Below are 18,163 nucleotides of genomic sequence, written 5' to 3' on the forward strand. Positions count from 1 at the left end.
ATAATGACATAGTATGGACTAACCTAAAAAATGAATCCCAGATCTCTTCTGATATGGAGAAATTTAAATCCTGTTCCCAAGCACCTTTAATTTTAAGTATCATGGCAAAGGTTGTAAACTAAAAAATGTATCCATGACATTCATATCTGGTGCCCTAGGCAAACCAGGTATTTGACATTGAAGAAACTGCCAGACTTGCAAATATCTGAAAAAAATGAGTATTCGGTAAATTGTATTTCTCAGACAGTTGATGAAATTATACAAAACTATTAAAAATAATCTCTTAAACATTCAATATCCTTTCTATGCCAAATATGAAAAGCAGAACCTTGCAAAGCTGGTTGGAAAAGATGATTGAATAAAATTGGACTTGAAAAAAATAAAAATCATGAAATCCAAAATGCTTCCTTAACTGAACCCATACTCTCACAGAGTAACTGACAACTGGATTGTCAATTGACTTATCTAAAGGAAAAGGGAGTGAGGATCCAAGAAGTACTGGACTGGATTTTTTTTTTTAGCCATTGTAATCCATGATGGATAAACAACTTGGTTATGAAAATTTAACCAAAATGTAAAGTTATGTATGTTGACTATCCAATACTTAAACCTAATGTTAGGTAGCACCAGGCCTCTATTCCTTTTTGTAAATGAACTTTATTTAGATGAGGGCGCTTACCTTTCCAAATATAAGGCGATATTGCCAAATCAAGTGAGTCAACAATCAATTTAGGAATAAAAATTGGTATAGATTGAAAAAAGTATAAAAATTTAGGTGGAATATTCATTTTAGTAGAATTCATACGGCCAACCAAAGTTATAGACGGAGAGACCAATGCATGAAAGATTGTTTCAAATGCTTTAATAAGTTAAGAATTTTTTCTTTGAAAAGAAGTTTATGATTTTTAGTAACTATGATACCAAGATAATGTAACTGATTTTTCACAATCTTAAAAGGAGAACTAGTATACACTGAAGCAGCTGCATTCAAAGGAAGAAGTTCACTTTTATATAAATTTGAGTTCTACCCTGAAAGCTGACTAAACTGGCAACGTAGTGACAAAATATGGGGAAAGGAGGTATCAGGGTCTGATATGTAAAGTAAAAGATCTGTATTAAGAAAGACTTTATGTTCAATCCCCTTCCTCCAAATCCCAGATATCTTGACTCCCTTGAAATGCAATTGCTGAAGGCTCTGTAATCAAATAAAAAAGTAATGACTTAATATTCAACTTTTGGCAGGTATCCCTTTGCAAATTAAAAGGCTGAGACAATTGAGAAATGAAGTGATAGGGCACAAATACAGTGCCATGTAATAAAACATGGTCCAAAATTACATTTTTCTATGATCATAAATAAATACCCCCACACCACCCGATCTAACACTTTCTCAGCATCTAGTGAAAGAATACATTCAGGAACTGCACTAGAATGTAAATATAAAATTGTGGCGATATGCCATTAGGCAGAAAAACCGGCCCCGCTTGTCAAACATGCGGCAGGGCAGCCAGCCAAAATGGCACTGTCGGGGGATTCCTCCCGACTTCGGCACCGGACTAAAAAGCCTGTGCTTGGGGACCCACGTAATGCCCCAGTGACATCAGTGCCCCCCAGCACGGTTATCAGCTAGGTCCGGGCTGGGAGTATAAGACTAGCCAGGCAGCCTGCAATAAATTAGTTTTTGCTCACTGAACTCAACCCGTCTGGTTGTGTGATCCTTCAATTAGCAGTGTAGCCGCCGCTACAGTTGGTGACCCTGACGGGTTCAAACATCTTTGAACCCAACATGAAGGACCCTTCGATTAATGCTATAGGCATCAAGCTTCCTGACTTCTGGGTTCAGGAGCCAGAGACCTGGTTCAGCTACGCAGAGGCCCAGTTTCACCTCCACCAGACTTCATCAGATTTGGCCAAGTTTTACCATGTGGTTGCTGCCCTGGACCAGACCACCACTAAACGAGTTCAGCACTTACCCGCGGAAGGTAAGTACGGGTCCATCAAGCAGGTGCTCACCAGCTCCCTCAGCCTCTCCAGGCACCAGCGTGCTGCTCGGATGCTGCGCCTCGACGCCTTAGGGGTCAGAACTCCAATCAAGTTGATGGACGAGATGTTCGCGCTCATGGACGATCACAACAAATGCCCATTCTTCGAGCGCATCTTCCTCGATCATCTGCCTGATGACATTCGGCCGTTACTGTCCCAGGAGAGCTTTGTCGACCCTAGGAAGGTCGCTCAAAAGGCTCAGGAGCTATGGCTCAAATGATTCCCAGAGGGTTCAGCAATCCAGCAGGTTACAAATCATGGGCATGACCACACCAACCCTTCCTCTGGCGCTGTGGTGGAACACCTGGCCCCTGCAGGGGCCTCAAAGAGCATAGCCAGAAGCAAGTCATCCATTTCAGGCCTCTGCTTCTTCAACAAGTGCTGGGGAGCCAAGGCTTGGAAGTGTCGTCAGCCCGTCTCAAAACGAGCAGGCCAGCCGCTGTTAATGGCTGCGGCAGCTGGCCAAGAACACAGCCTCCTCTACCTGCGGCCGACGCTTCCTCGTCGACACCGGGGCCCAGATCAGCATCATCCCAGCAACAGCCATCGAGTCCCGGAACCAGCCTCGAGGACCTCCCCACCATGCAGCCAATCGACGGAGATCCGGATGTATGGAGACAAGACCGTCCACTTCCAGATAGGCCAGCGGAAGATCTCGTGGAGGTTCACCATTTCGTCCCTTCCAACCGCCATCCGGAGTGTCGATTTTCTCTTCGCCCACGGACTCCTGGTCGACATTCAAGGTAGGTGACTGGTTGATGCCAGTACCTTCCAATCCATTCGCCTCAATGCCTCCCGCATAGAGCAGTTGCAGATGGCCGCGGTCAGCACGCCCAAGGATGAGTTTCAGTGTATCCTGGATAAGTTCCCGTCCCTCCTCAAGCCACAGTTCGCCACCACCTCACCATGCCACAGGGTGTTTCATTACATCCCCACCCAAGGCCTGATGGTACATGCCAAGGCTTGCCGGCTCCCGCCGGACAAGCTCCAGATAGCAATGGAAGAGTTCTCGCATCTGCAGGAGCTGGGGATCATTCGACACTCTGACAGTCCTTGGGCCTCACCACTCCACTTGATCCCGAAAGCCTCTGATAGCTGCTGCCCCTGCGGAGATTATCGACGGCTTAACGACGCGACGGTACCTGACCATTACCCAATCCCTCACATCCAGGACTTGACGGCCAACTTGCAAGGTGCGAGGGTATTCTCCAAGGTCAGCCTGGTGTGCGGGTATCACCAAATCCCTGTGCACCCTGAGAACATATCCAAAATGGCCATCATCACCCCCTTTGGCTTGTTGGAGTTCCTACGCATGCCGTTCGGGCTCAAGAATGCCGCCCAGACCTTCCAGCACCTTATGGACACAGTGGGCATGGATTTGAATTTCATATTCATTTACCTGGACGACATCCTTGTCGCTAGCAGAGACCGGACACAACACAAGTCTTCTCCTGACTGAGTGACTTCAGCCTAACGATCAATCCGGCTAACAGCCAGTTCGGGAAAGAGTCCATGCCATTCCTGGACCATACCATCACAGCCGAAAGAGCCACACCTGCCGCTATGAAGGTCGCTGCAATCAGGGAGTTCCCACGCCTGGACAACCTCAAGGGCTACAGGAATTCGCGTGTATGGTCAATTTCTATAATTGCTTCATTCCAGGTGCTATGTGCATCATGTAGCCTCTCCGCCCTCATCGCGACCAAAGTCAAGACACTCATCTGGACTCCAGAGTCCAGCAGGGCATTCGAAGCCATGAAAGTTGCCCTCGCAAAGGCTACCCTGCTCGTCCACCCACGCACCGACCTGCATATGGCACTCTCCATCGGCGCAGTCCTGGAGCAGCAGGTGAATGGACAGTGGAAACCACTGGCATTCTTTAGCTGACTTCCTCACCCGCCAGAGCATAAGTATAGTGCTTTCAATCATGAGTTGCTGGGCATGTACCTGGCAGTGCTTCTTTTCCAATATTTCTTGGCGTGGAGGCCTTTAATCATTTTTATTGACCACAAACCCCTCACTCTGGCGCTCACTATGGCAAGGGATCCCTGGTCGGCCTGCCAACAGCGTCACCTCTCCTTCGTGTCGGTGTACACCACCGACATTCAGCACAAGGCAGGGAAAGACAACGTGGTTGCCAATGCACTCTCATAACCAGCCATTTGTGCGCTGATACCCAGCCTCAACTCAGAACTGCCATCACGGGCCTAAGGTTCCAGGATCCCCCAACTCCTCATGGTGAGGACACTGTCCTGTGCGATATCTCCATAGGCACCCTGCGACCAGTAGTTCCCCAACAGTGGCGCAAGCAAGTCTTCCACCATATCCATTACCTTCCCACCCTTCCATCAGGTCCACGGTCCGTATGGTGACAGAACATTTCATCTGACATGGGCTTCGGAAGCAGATTGCAGACTGGGCCAGAGCCTGCATCCATTGCGAGCTTTCCAAGGTACACAGGCACACCAGAGCACCCGTACAAGATTTTGAACACGTCTGAAAATGGTTCATCCACATACATGTGAACATTGTTGGACCCTTGCCCATTTCCTGAGGTAACCGTTACTTTTTCACTGTGGTAGACCACACCATTCATTGGCCCGAGGCGATCCCAATGCCAGATACCTCCATGGACTCCTGCTCCCGAGTGCTTTTGAATGGTTGGGTTGCCCGGTTCGGTGTCCCGAACCACCTCACCAATGATCGGGGCGCCCAGTTCACCTCTGTGCTCTGGACACAGCTTGCCAACAGGCTGGGGATCAAGCTACATCACACCACGGCCTATCACCCACAGTCCAATGGACCAATCGAGTGATTGCACTACCACCTTAAGTCGTCACTTATGGCCCGCCTCACCGGCCCCGTCTGGGTGGATGACCTGCCTTGGGTGCTCCTGGGCATCCGCTCAACACTCAAAGAAGACCTACAGATGTCATCAGCCGAGCTGGTCTACGGTGCACCGCTAGCCCTACCAGGTGAGTTCGTCAATGCACCTCACAACCCCCAGCAGTCGCCGCATGGTCTACCTCCCCACCTCCGGGCCCAGTTGGCCTCCTTTACACCCCCACCGCTGCCCAGACATAGCACACGGGCCTCGTACATCCCCAGCGAGCTGTACGCCACAGAGTACGTTTTTGTCAGGCGGAGCCCATCCACATCATCTCTACAAAGTCCATATAAAGGACCATATAAAGTTGTCCAGCATTCAGGATCCACTTTCACACTGGACATCGGTGGTAAGAGGGAACTGTTTACGGTGAACAGGTTAAAGTCACCCCACATTGACCCCACTGAACCAGTAGTTGTGGCTCAACCCAAGAAGTGAGGCTGCCCAGCAAAATAGGACATTGGCGCTGGTTCTGTGTGGCAGTACGCCATTAGGCAGGCGAACCAGCCCCACTTTCACGTACGCGGCGGGGCAGCCGTCCAAAATGGTGCCATCGGGTGTTTCCTCCCGACCTCGGCACCGGGCTCTGAAGCCCGTGGTTGGGGACCCACGTAATGCCCCAGTGAGAGTATAAGACCAGCCAGGCAGCCTGCAATAAATCAGCTTTTGTTCACTGAACTCAACCTATCTGGTTGTGCGATATTTCAGTTAGCAGTGTAGCCGCCACTACAAAATATCCATTAAGCGACAAATTTTAAGAGTAACTTTTTAACATAACCTGGTCTGATCTTCTGAAACAATTAGGGCAAAATGTTCTACATTGGTCAGAATTTTAACATCCATGTTTAATAAAGATATTGGCCTGTAGGAGGAGCACACAACTGGATCTTTATCTTTTTTTTTAGTATGAGTGAAAAACACACCTCGTTGAATGATACTGGCAATTTACCATGTTTAAATGAGTCAGATGATATAGAACCTAAATGAGGTGCAAGCAATTGAGGGAATGATTTAAAAATCTCCACAGGGAACCCATCAGGTCCTGGAGATTTTCCTGGTTGTAATAAAGAGATAACAGCAACTATTTCCTCTTGGAATATAGGCCTATCTAAACTCATTCTATCATCCAAGGATAAAGCAGGATTATTTAGACTGGTTTGTGAGAAAGAAAAAAAGAAAGGTTGAGAATCACTGCTCTTGACCCAATTGTTACTGAATATTTCGTTTGAGAAAAATTGTCATTGGCCCATTCCGTTTGGAGTTATAAAACCGTGCACATAACAAGTCAATTAGGTTTGATTAAAACAGTGCTTTTCAAACTTTTTCTTTTCACTCACACAGGACCGGCACTACGATCAGGCCATCTAGGCAGCTGCCTAAGGTGCAGACCATAGAGGGGTGCTGTTAAAGGGAGATTCCAACAATTCTGGCAAATTTGAATTATGATAAGGCGGAAGGAGGAAGTGGTATGGTGCATGTTGAACATCACAAGTATTGCACCCACGTACCCACTGCTCAGCTGGTTAAATCCACCCCCCCCCCCCCCACTCAGCGCAGTCAGCATCCACCCCTCCCCCCTGCCCCCCACTGCATTCAGTCCAGTCCAGGGTGCAAAATAGTCTGGCACTGGTCTTTCACTCTCATCCCACCTTAAGTAATCCTTTACTAATCACAGAGCACCTATGGCATGGGGATTAGTTAAGTTGGGATATGTGGAAAGACAAAATTTGAAAACCACTGAATTAAAGTTTCATATGTCAGTTTCATCAGAACATTGTTATTCTTATTTTCCAGGTTATAATATCAATGTTGCTGCTGTTGGCTTTTCCATTTCCCTCCTTTATTGCCAGCAGGGTGAAACAATCTCAGTAGACGGCAATGTCTTTTATTGCAGATACGTGAAACTAAATGTTAAGTTTAGTATGTTTCTTGAAGGCATTTAAAATATACATGCAAATTCCTTGCAGTGGGTCCGGATGGGTAACAGCAGAGCAAATGCGATTAATAGTTTGAGTTAAAGTACACTTGGATGCTCATGTCCTCCATCAGCGACTTGTCTTGATGCGCCAAAGAACACTTAGCTTTTCACTCATCCATTAGATATTTTAGAATATGAGCATAGCTTTTCAAACAAGATTGATCAAGTTTTCCAGAAACATATCAACAACAGCAAAAAATGTGAACCAAATTAAAATACTGTACCTTATTATTGTAACTTGGCTTCTTGAACTTCTGAAACCATAGTGAAGGAAAAGCAATCCGTGACTGGGTGTTTCACAGTCCTGGCTCAACTTGGCCTCCCAGGTGAAGAACTTAGGCAGAAGTCACAAAGAAACTGATGATTTGTACTGACAATTGCAGAGTTCACATGTTGCCTTCTTGATGGAGGAGAAATTTAATGCTTTAGAGCAGTGGGCGAAATATTGATTAAACTGATTGCTCTTGCTTGACTATTGACAAGCATCTTCTATGTTATCGGAGCAACATTCTTCTCTGCAAGAAGGGAATTTTCCACTGTTGTCCTTACTTATGCCTTGTGTATTAGAAAATCTTCATCTGTTAAATCTACCCTGCTTGTTACATTCTGAAACAGCTCCAATAAATTTGTCCAACACAATCTCTCTTTCATACATGATAATGACATCAAATGTCTACGTAGTGCCCTTCAGGTAACAAAATATATGTGGGTGGTTTGTGCAGATGAATACAGAATAGAAAGACAAAAAGAAGTTCAAAGGGATAATCTATCAAAGACACAAGTATTTTAAGCACTAATAAACAGAGGTTTTCAGTGCTAATTCCCCTGTGAATTAAAATCAGAACCAAAATAATTTGATAATGAAAATGACCTTGCATTCCCTCAGTTAATTAAATTAAATTCATTAAATGATTTTGAGGAAAAACACTTACATTGTAGAATTATTTATGCCACCACCTATCTGTTCAAATACAATTACGACATTGGCATCGACGTGACAATTCGAAGAATTACCTGGGTGTATCTTTTTCACAACAAAAAAAGATCAACTTCAATCTAGCTAATTACCGGACAATCAATCTTCTCTCATTTTTCAGCAAATCAACATACTGTGTGACCAACAGCAATGCCCCTGTATATTAATTCTCAGATTTGGTTTCACCAAGATCACTCAGCTGCAGAACCAATTATAGCCTTGGTCCAAATGTGCACCTCACAAGCGATTCCAGTGGTGAGGTTAGAATGATTCCCATGACAAGACAGCATTTGAGTGTGGGATCACTCTAAAATGGTCAAAAGGAAACACTCCAATGGCTGGAGTCATACTTTGCGTGAAAGAAGATATTTGTGGTGTTGGAGGTCTATTGTTTCCAGTTGTCAAACACAAATTCAGAATTTCTTGAGAGCAATGTCTGAGGATCAACCTTTTTCATCTCCTTCATCAACAACCTGCTTTCAAGCTCAGCATAAGTAGGGGAGTGATGGAATTTTGGGGGAAATTCATGGGAAAGTGGGGAAAATAAAATGGATTCATGTTAAATTTGCATATAGAGGTGCAAGACGGTTGATGTGGACATGGTGGGCCAAAACATGTTTGCGTGCTGTATGACTGCAAAATATTTTTGGATTTTTAGATTATGATGGGATTCTTTTGGCTTACTTAGATAAGTGCCTCTTCAATAACATTGAAGCTCAAAAACCATTCGTGGAAGATCACCTTGTTGACCTTGAAGATCATCCACTGCCATAAATATTCATTCACTCCACCAATATTGGTTGTGATGTGTATCATATGCAATTACTCACCTTGACTCTTCCAACATCACATCTGAAATGTTCAATCACCATCACCAAGGAGGACAAGACTTTGAGATCTCTGTCTCTGCAGGTTCACCTCAGAGTTGTGCACCCTCCTTGTGTGGAAATGTAATCCTGAGCCTTCAACATCACAAAGTCCAAATCCTTCCTTTCCTTACTCATCCAAATTAGGGAGTGCCTTCACCAGATAAGCTGAAACAGTTCAAGAAAGACATCAGAGCTCGTCATAAAAGATGGCTGTGGCAGTGGTGCCAGACCTTAAAAAATGAAGAAATAAAAATGTTGAAATGAAGAAAGGAGTGAGATTTGAAAGTTGGATGTCTTGGAATGATTGGTTATTCTGAGACTGAATAAGTCCCTCGTTCAGAAAGTTTGCATCTTACTTCATAGGGTATGTAAGGTGGAGGTTACAGAGGACTTCAAGTAACACTGGACAATGAAGATTTTGTTCCCTGAAAACTTTTGGATTTTGGGCTGCTGATCATGAAAATCACCAATCATGTACTGTTCTTTAGATATAACCTATTTTTGTGATTTCCTGTCATATTTTAAATCTACTTCAACTACACAAAACTTTAAGCATACAAGTGCAACATGTCATTGAAAATTCATCCTCTGCATTTGCCCTTCGACTTCTTCCCTCCTTTGTGCAGTCAGTGAGGAACTTGGTGAAAGGTTTCACCAGGATATTGCAACCATGCAAAAGTGGTATCATGGCAACTGCAATCCATCAAAGCTGGCCAACTACTGTTCGACACTGATATGAGTGGCATCAGATGCTGAGTACAAACTGAAATCAGCAACAACATTTATTTTAGGTAGGTTGAACAAATGCAATATGTTAGTATCATTGAGGCATCCATGAAGAAAGAGTATCAATGCCTTTAATTTCTAAGAAGTCTGAGGAGATTTGGCAAGTTGTTGAATACTCTCTGGAACTTCTACAGTTGCACTGTGGAAAGTACACTGATTGAATACATCATGCTCTGGTTTGAAAACTTGAATACCCAGGAGGATAGAAGATGACGAAAGTGCCAAAACTTGGCAATACCATCACAGGCACTGAATTCCTGTCCATTGAAAGCATCAAGGTGAGACACTGCCTCACAAAGGCAGTCAACATCATTCAGGGTTTAAGGCAAAAAAAAACTTGGATTGAAAGGAGGAATACATCTGCCATGATTCGAATGGCGGAGCAGACTTGAAGGGTTGAATGGTCCGATTCTGTTCCTATCTCGAAGGATCCACATCGCCCCAGTTATAATCACTTCCTGCTGCTACCTCTTGGCATCCCTAAGTTGAACAGTTTTTTTTTGTCCTGCAGCTCTCAGGCTTTTGAACCTCTGCATACTACCCTAACCTTGAGCATAAACTACTCCTGGATCACCAAAATATCTGTCTGCACCATTGAAATGTCACTTTTTTCTTGCATTAAATGCAACCATGAATATTTATTATCTATTCTTTTATAATTATTATCTCTTTTTCTGTCTTGCTATATTGCAGTAATTTAACAAGTAAGAAAGAATCTTCATGCATCTGCAATTTGTACTTATGTAAACAACAATACACGTCACCATTACCTTCCTCATCAACCTAAAGTCACTGATACAGCTTGATTTGGACAATTAGGTAATTAAAATATCAAAATTTATCCCAAAGAATATGCCAAGGATACTAGAGTTGAAAACTACTACACAAAAATTGTAGAATTCTGTCTTGAAGACATTCTCCTCACTCAAAGCTGAACAAATCTGCTGAGCTGATTGCCCAACATTATATCCTTCAGAACACTCCTTGGTAGTATTTATATTCTTATCCATGATATAATGACCAAATCAGTCTCTGCGAGTCAAGCCTTCTTCTAAAGATTAACCATAATCAAATGAAATGAAATATATAAGATATGTATTTGCAAGGATAACACTTTTGTGATATCGTTTGCGTCCCATATCACATAATGAGATATTATGCAGCGAACACAAGGAACGTTACCAGTACTTCTGTGCATTAAAGTACAATCACAGTGATGTATACTTTCTTGTTTAACTCCATTGAACTTCTTGTGAACCTTGTGGATTTTGTAAGAGAAGCACAAATGAATTGCCAGAATTAGTCTCAAACTGTAATATGGGATTTCATTGAGGACTATGCCATATTTAATGTCATCGTTTTCTCATTCACCTCGAGAATTTGACTAAACATTATTGGAACATATTACTTTGAGGAAATCACTTACTAATATCAGTATTTTCCTTTAACAAAACTTAAATATCACCACATCTTCTTGCAATGTGAGTTTTGTGTAGCACTGTTATTGCATCAGATCAATCTGTGCAAAGTGCTTTGCTCTCAAATGTCTCTGTAATCTATGTGATCTCCTTCATAAAGGTGATTCAAAAGAGGTTATTTTTGCATAACAAAGAAGTGGCCAGTTTTTCAACAAATTATCATTTTTGTCTGGCCATTTTTTTAGTTTTCAAAAAACTGTTTTTGAACAATTTGGTATTAAATGTTTAGAAGTCATTATTTTTTCATATAGGAAATTCCATAATCTTTGTTTCAAATTCTGCAGCACCAAATGAAAATAAATATTAATTTGGCCAAATCTTGGTGGGTAGAATTAGTAGCCCCTTTTAAATTGCAGCACCTGGGTCGTCTTCCTGGGACCCAGGTGAAATTACTGCAGCAAAGGTGCTGGACACCTTTCAAATTGCAGGGGATTGACCCATTAAATCACTAACCTGGCGATTTAAGGGGGATCCCGACCACGCAATAACACATCACACACTGATCAGAAGCACTGCCGGATGTTCAGATGCTGGCTGCCTGGTGACGCACGCACACAAGCACTGACATCACCGGAAAAAATGGGTCGGCCATTTTCCTGTTCAAATCGCCTGTGGACGTGACCAAGGTAAGTTTAACTACCTCTGTGGTAGGTCAGGGACCTGGTTGGATTCTGATGAGGTTGACCGGGTCGGACCCTTTCTAACTGCTGAGTAAATGGTGTGCTAACCGGGCAATTTGCCCAGTGTACCCCATTTTACATGGCAGTTGGAAAGGGCCTAGTGTTTCACCTAGAACAGATGAGCTGTTTAAATTGCATTAAGTTCCAGGCTTTCAAATGCATAAGTCCTGTAATGACACATTTGGAATGTTGAATTAATTGATCTACACCACCCCGGAGATGACATAGAGTCCAATGGCTGAGTCTGGCTGACTGCGATTCTTCAGAATTACTGCTCTTGAATATTACATCAGGAGTAACCTGCTGAATCTTCCTCGATCCTATTGATTATAATGAGAATTGTAGCGTAAGCTTTAGATAAGAAAAGGTAAGAAACGATTTTAAAATGTAATGCTGCCTTATATATTTATATTGCAAAAGTTGATTTATTTCCTGAAAAGTTTGGGATGGAGTTCTGACATCTGAATGGGTGCTGGATACATTATGGAAGAAGACCTCCTTGCTGCCCCTTAAGAGGTCTGCAGCATGCTATTGGTGTCCAGAATGTAGAGAGCTGGTGAAATTGACCATCTACATACAGATAAGCTGAGGGTCGATGTGGGGATGAATTGGTGATGATTCCAGCTGAGAGCCAGGTCTGGCCAAATAAATTCAGAGGATTGATTGAATGATAAGCAAAATTATAACAAAATCTAGCACTGTATTGAAGCTAGCAATGTATTGATATTGATTTGTATGCATTGCTATAAAATAATAAAACAGGCAACAAAGGAATATTATAATAAATAATAGTCAGTTATCATAAAATTAACACTGCAGCATTAAACTGACTGATCTGTTATCATTCCAATTGTAATTACTCAACTTTTATGAGTTTTGAATGACCTTTATGAGAAATAAATGCTCTTGCTGAAATTCTGAGATGATGGAAAACTGAATATATTTACAGTATATTTAGTGCTTAAAGAGTTAAAAATAACTTATTCCAGCAGCTTATTTGGACATTGCAGCAAGTTGAGCCAATATAAAGATGTAACCACAGAAAATAAACTTGCAGGCTCTTTTGCGTGACAAGATAAAAAATTAATAGCTTCCCATTTTCCACTCTCAATAATTCATTCCCTTGTTGCAAAACCATGTGAGACTCCAGAGAATTGGTGTTCAATATAGAAATGCGCCAGTGCATAAAGAATTTAGGCCAACATTAATACCTTGCTGGCTGTAAATTTACTTTGGCTATATAGATCAGGTAAGGCTGCTAAAAACAAAATCACCCTATTATTTAGTTGGAATTCATGGGAAACAACATGGGAACACAGAATGATATTATTTCACACAAGGCACCTTTGTGAAAGTCTCTTAAAAATTTTGCAAAACATCACTTAGTATTGCTGATTGTAATTATCAATGTAAATTGAGGTTTAGTGGCTACCATTGGAGTTATTTAAATATTGTACGAATTGTATTTAGACCCCACAAATTGAGATTACCATGCTCATAAAACATTCCACTTTTGGAAAATGAAAGATACAAATTCCCAATATTTATAATTTCTTCTGCCAGTGACCAAAAAAAATTTAGTTTTTGTCAAGTGTTGACAAACTTCTGTGTCAGTGCATTTTTAATTAAAATAGCTGCATATTATTGGAGTTGTTCAAAACAAAGTTGTAAATTCGTATGAACCAAATCCTACTGAAGATTATCATTCTATCTGTACTGCAAAGTGAGAAAATTAATTTGTCCAACAAGACAAAATTGAGATAAATCTTCTTTCTCGAGAGATAAATGGGGTGTTGATGAAAGTATATAAAGAGGGAACCCTTGATTCTAGTCCATAATTCCTGAAAATGACAACACAGGTAGGTAGGGTGGTGAAGAAAGCATAGGGAATGCATGACTTCATTGGCCATGTCTTGGAATATAAAAAAAAGGCAACTTCATGACACATTGGCTTGCCCACATTTGAAGTATTGCATGCAGTTCTGGTGCCCTACTATGGGGTGGGTATAGTTGCATTGGAGAGATAGCAGAGGGGATTCATCAGGATATTACCAGGATTAAATGGGAAGAGATTGGACAGAGTCATAATGTTGCAGAGTTCTATGTCACGGAATAGCCTTTACAGGACAACATGTCCACATTAGCTAAACTGGCTTCATTTGACTACATTTGGGCCACTATCGCTCTGAATTATTCCTATCCACATAACCGTCTAAATGTCTTTTCAATGGTTCATCTGTCCTTTCTTCTGCCATTTCCTCTATGAGCTTATTCCATACACTGACAATCAGCAGTATGAAGTCTTTTTTTTTCTCTCTCTCCTTAAATCTTTGCCCTCCACTTTTAGATTCACCTCTTTCTTTGGCTTGGCTTCGCGGACGAAGATTTATGGAGGGGTAGGTCCACGACTGCTGCAGGCTCGTTGGTGACTGACAAGTCCGATGCGGGACAGGCAGGCACGGTTGCAGGGGAAAATTGGTTGGTGGGTTGGGTGTTGGGTTTTTCCTCCTTTCTCTTTTGTCAGTGAGGTGGGCTCTGCGGTCTTCTTCAAAGGAGGTTGCTGCCCGCCGAACTGTGAGGCGCCAAGATGCACGGTTGGAGGCGATATCAGCCCATTGGCGGTGGTCAATGTGGCAGACACCAAGAGATTTCTTTAGGCAGTCCTTGTACCTCTTCTTTGGTGCACCTCTGTCACGATGGCCAGTGGAGAGCTCGCCATAGAACACGATCTTGGGAAGGCGATGGTCCTCCATTCTGGAGACGTGACCTACCCAGTGCAGTTGGATCTTCAGCAGTGTGGATTCGATGCTGTCGGCCTCTGCCATCTCGAGTACTTCGATGTTGGAGTTGAAGTCGCTCCAATGAATGTTGAGGATGGAGCGGAGACAACGCTGATGTAACCGTTCTAGGAGCCATAGGTGATGCTGGTAGAGGACCCATGATTCGGAGCCAAACAGGAGTGTGGGTATGATAACGGCTCTGTACACGCTGATCTTTGTGTGTTTTTTCAGGTGGATGTTTTTCCAGACTCTTTTGTGTAGTCTTCCAAAGGCGCTATTTGCCTTGGTGAGTCTGTTGTCTATCTCGTTGTCGATCCTTGCATCAGATGAAATGGTGCAGCCGAGGTAGGTAAACTGGTTGACCGTTTTGAGTTCAGTGTGCCCGATGGAGATGTGGGGGGGCTGGTAGTCATGGTGGGGAGCTGGCTGACGGAGGACCTCAGTTTTCTTCAGGCTGTAGATTCACCTACTCTGGAGAAAACACTATGACTATTTATCCTACCTTATACTCCTCATGAATTTTCAAACTTCTGTAAGGACACCCCTTTGTCTCCAACACTTCTGGAAGGAGTGTCCCAACCTGTTCAACCTCTCTTCATAATACAGGCCTCTCAGTCCTGGCAATATTTCCTTGAAGACAGGTGAGGGTTGTTTTCCCTGAAGCAAATGAGGCTGAGGATTACAAGAGAGAGGGATGACAAATTACAAGCAGCATAACGAGATGAGATGGTCAGATATTCCCACAGAAATGATATTAGAAACAAAAGGTGAGCAAGATGAAAGAGTTCAAAGGGAATTGAGAGGAAAGTTTCTTACATAGATTGCATCTATGCAAAGATGAACATAACCAGAACACTCCTGATGGAAAATAGTCCACAGACCAGAATCAATGATTTAAAAGGTGGATGTGGGTCTGTTAATTGGAAATAATCAAATGCCTGCAGAGGGAGTTACTAATAATGGATTTGTGATTTGCTTATTATTTGTCATGAGCAGTACGATGAGAGCTCATGAACTCTGAAAAATACAATTGGACATAGAGAAAAAGAGAGAAAATGCTGGAAAAAACGTAGCATGTCAGGGAGCATCTGTGGAATGATTAGCAGTGAAAGTTTCAAGTCTAGGCAGGCAGCCATCTATTGGCGAATTGAGGCAAGGAACCCATGCAGGCTGTGGGGTGCTGGTGACTTGAAATCAGAGGACTCACACCAGGTTGTGGACAGCTGGAGACTGGCTAGATACTAGCTGAAGGTGTACTAGATATCGGAACTGAGATGCAAGACAGGTTTCCTAAGGCTTCCTGATCTTGTCAGAGGTTTGGATCTGGAACTTTGATGGCTGATGGTTTTATCTGGTCTATGCAGCTGCGGGGGCGCTGGAGGTGAATCCGTGGACCCTCAGTGACTCTGAAGGGACTACCTTTTGCTTCTCTTTCTCTGACTGAACATTAAAGTTCATGTACTTTAGATCATCCAGGACTGTCTGAACTATTGCAATTCAATTTTTTTTTGTGCAAAGGATTTCTGCAAATATTTATTACCTCTAGTATATATTTATTCTGTTTTTCTTTCAAGTAAGTTCACTATTTTGTTTTTTTTCACAAGTACCTGTTTGGCTGCAGCAAGTAAGAATTTTGATGCTTTGGTGCATTGTACAATATACATGACAATAAACATTATCATCCTGAGTTCTTTTGATGGATGTTATTTTTTTTACACTCAACAAAATACCCAAAATACATTTCATGCCTCACAACCCTGCCTGCCTCACCCCATAAGGAGGTTGAAGCTTAAAACTATCATTTTAAGAGGTCCATGTATGAGATCAAATTGTACTGGTTCATTCACAATGGTGCCTGGAAATGTGACAGTATGCATTGTTAATCCTTGATTCTGCAGAGCATATCATGAATCATATTTTGAAAGCAAATGAATCCTTACACTAACAAGCCAACTGCAGCAAAGCTAGAACTTGTGCCCACACACTAACATTTTAGGGGACATTTTTGTGTGCAAATGAATTTCAATTCATCTCTCTTCTGGTAAAGTACACATCAACTTGCTAGATTTTAGAACATGAATATGAGCTCCTATTTCATTTAGTGTAAATATTACTTTGGATGAGTACCGGCTGCAACCATTCACAGCTGTGGAGAGACTGGGTGGCATCAAAAAGTACAGACTGGACCCAAATTTGCTACTTTGGAGAAGAGAAAGAACATTTATTGCTTTTCCAGGGATACAGATAGTGTGAGAGTCATATGATTGGGACACTGGAGGAAACAGCTTTCATTATTGACCACCAGCCATCTCATGCAACACTGAGGTTTGGAGTGACTTTGTGTGAAGTGGACAATTCAGCTGATTCTCCCTGTCAAAGGAAAGATCACTTTGATTGACATGTATCTGGGTTTTGGTAGCATCGTGGAAGTCTCTCATTTCATTTCCCCTACACATGGAAAAGGGGAGTTGTTACAACTGTCTGTACAAAAGGATTTTTTCTCTGGAAGAAACTCAGCAAGGATTCGTGAGTTTTCAGCAGTCCAGTCAGTCTCTCCCACCTCCTTTGTGATTACTTCTGTGCATCAGTTTAAAAGCCTATGTTTTAACAAGGCATTTCTAAGACTGAACTTTGAAATTACTTTCCAGAACTGTGCCTAAGCGGTAATGGTTTGGGTATCTCTCTCTCTTTCACACACACACACACACACACACACACACACGCTCACACACGCTCACATGCACACACGCGCACACACACACACACACACACACACACACGCTCACATGCACACACACACACTCACATGCACACACGCGCACACACGCGCACACACACACACGCTCACATGCACACACGCGCACACACGCGCACACACACACACACACACACGCTCACATGCACACACGCGCACACACACGCACACACTCACACACACACACACACACGCTCACATGCACACACGCGCACACACGCGCGCACACACACACACACACACACACGCTCACACGCGCACACACGCGCACACACACACACACACACACACACACACACACACACACACACGCTCACATGCACACACGCACACACACAAGCATATTTGAGGTTGATTTGACTAATGTGTTATATTATTAGTAGTATAAAAAAGTAATGTTTGAAAAGAAAAATATAACATCACCTTGGTGAATTTCTATTGCTGCTTGTCTGTGATGTATTAACACACAATTTCATTTTACCCCATACCAAGTGATAAGTCTAAGACTGTTCTGGTGAGAACTAGGAATTACTATAATCCTTGAATTAACTTTTAATAGAATGATTTAGAGAAGCAAAACTTAATTATCAGTAAAGCATTCATATAGCAGAAATTGAAATTAAAATTATAATCACAGGCACAGATGCTGAAGTGCAATGTGTGCCAATATCTTTGAATATTTTGTTTGCTTTGCCAGTCCTAAGAATTGAAATTCCCTCAAAGATGGAGACAAGATAAACAACATGGTTTGAGTTCTTTACTGTTAGTCCAGCAAAGGCCCAGTAACCTAATTAGAAGCTTAAGTATGCAATAACAACCAAGTCTCCTGATAACTGTGTACCACTGCCACCTACCACCGTATGTACTGATGGATGTAACTGAGCTGACCACACTGGTCACAAGAAGATCACAAGCATGCACAAAAAGGTTC

General features: G+C 42.6%; 1 long non-coding RNA gene across 23 annotated transcripts in view; it reads right to left on the bottom strand.

Moving 5' to 3' along the window:
* LOC138740571 (uncharacterized) overlaps positions 1–18,163 on the bottom strand; it is a 589,788-nt gene that overhangs the window by 522,875 nt on the left and 48,750 nt on the right. For 20 of the 23 annotated variants that reach the window (XR_011343011.1, XR_011343022.1, XR_011343026.1 and 17 more), the window contains one exon: positions 14,980–15,149. The exons of the other annotated variants lie outside the window; for them this stretch is intronic. This is a non-coding gene — a long non-coding RNA (uncharacterized lncRNA). The remainder of the gene's footprint in view (positions 1–14,979; positions 15,150–18,163) is intronic. 23 annotated transcript variants of the gene reach the window in all.

The sequence above is a fragment of the Narcine bancroftii genome, chromosome 8 (assembly GCF_036971445.1).
Source record: "Narcine bancroftii isolate sNarBan1 chromosome 8, sNarBan1.hap1, whole genome shotgun sequence".
NCBI lineage: Eukaryota > Metazoa > Chordata > Chondrichthyes > Torpediniformes > Narcinidae > Narcine > Narcine bancroftii.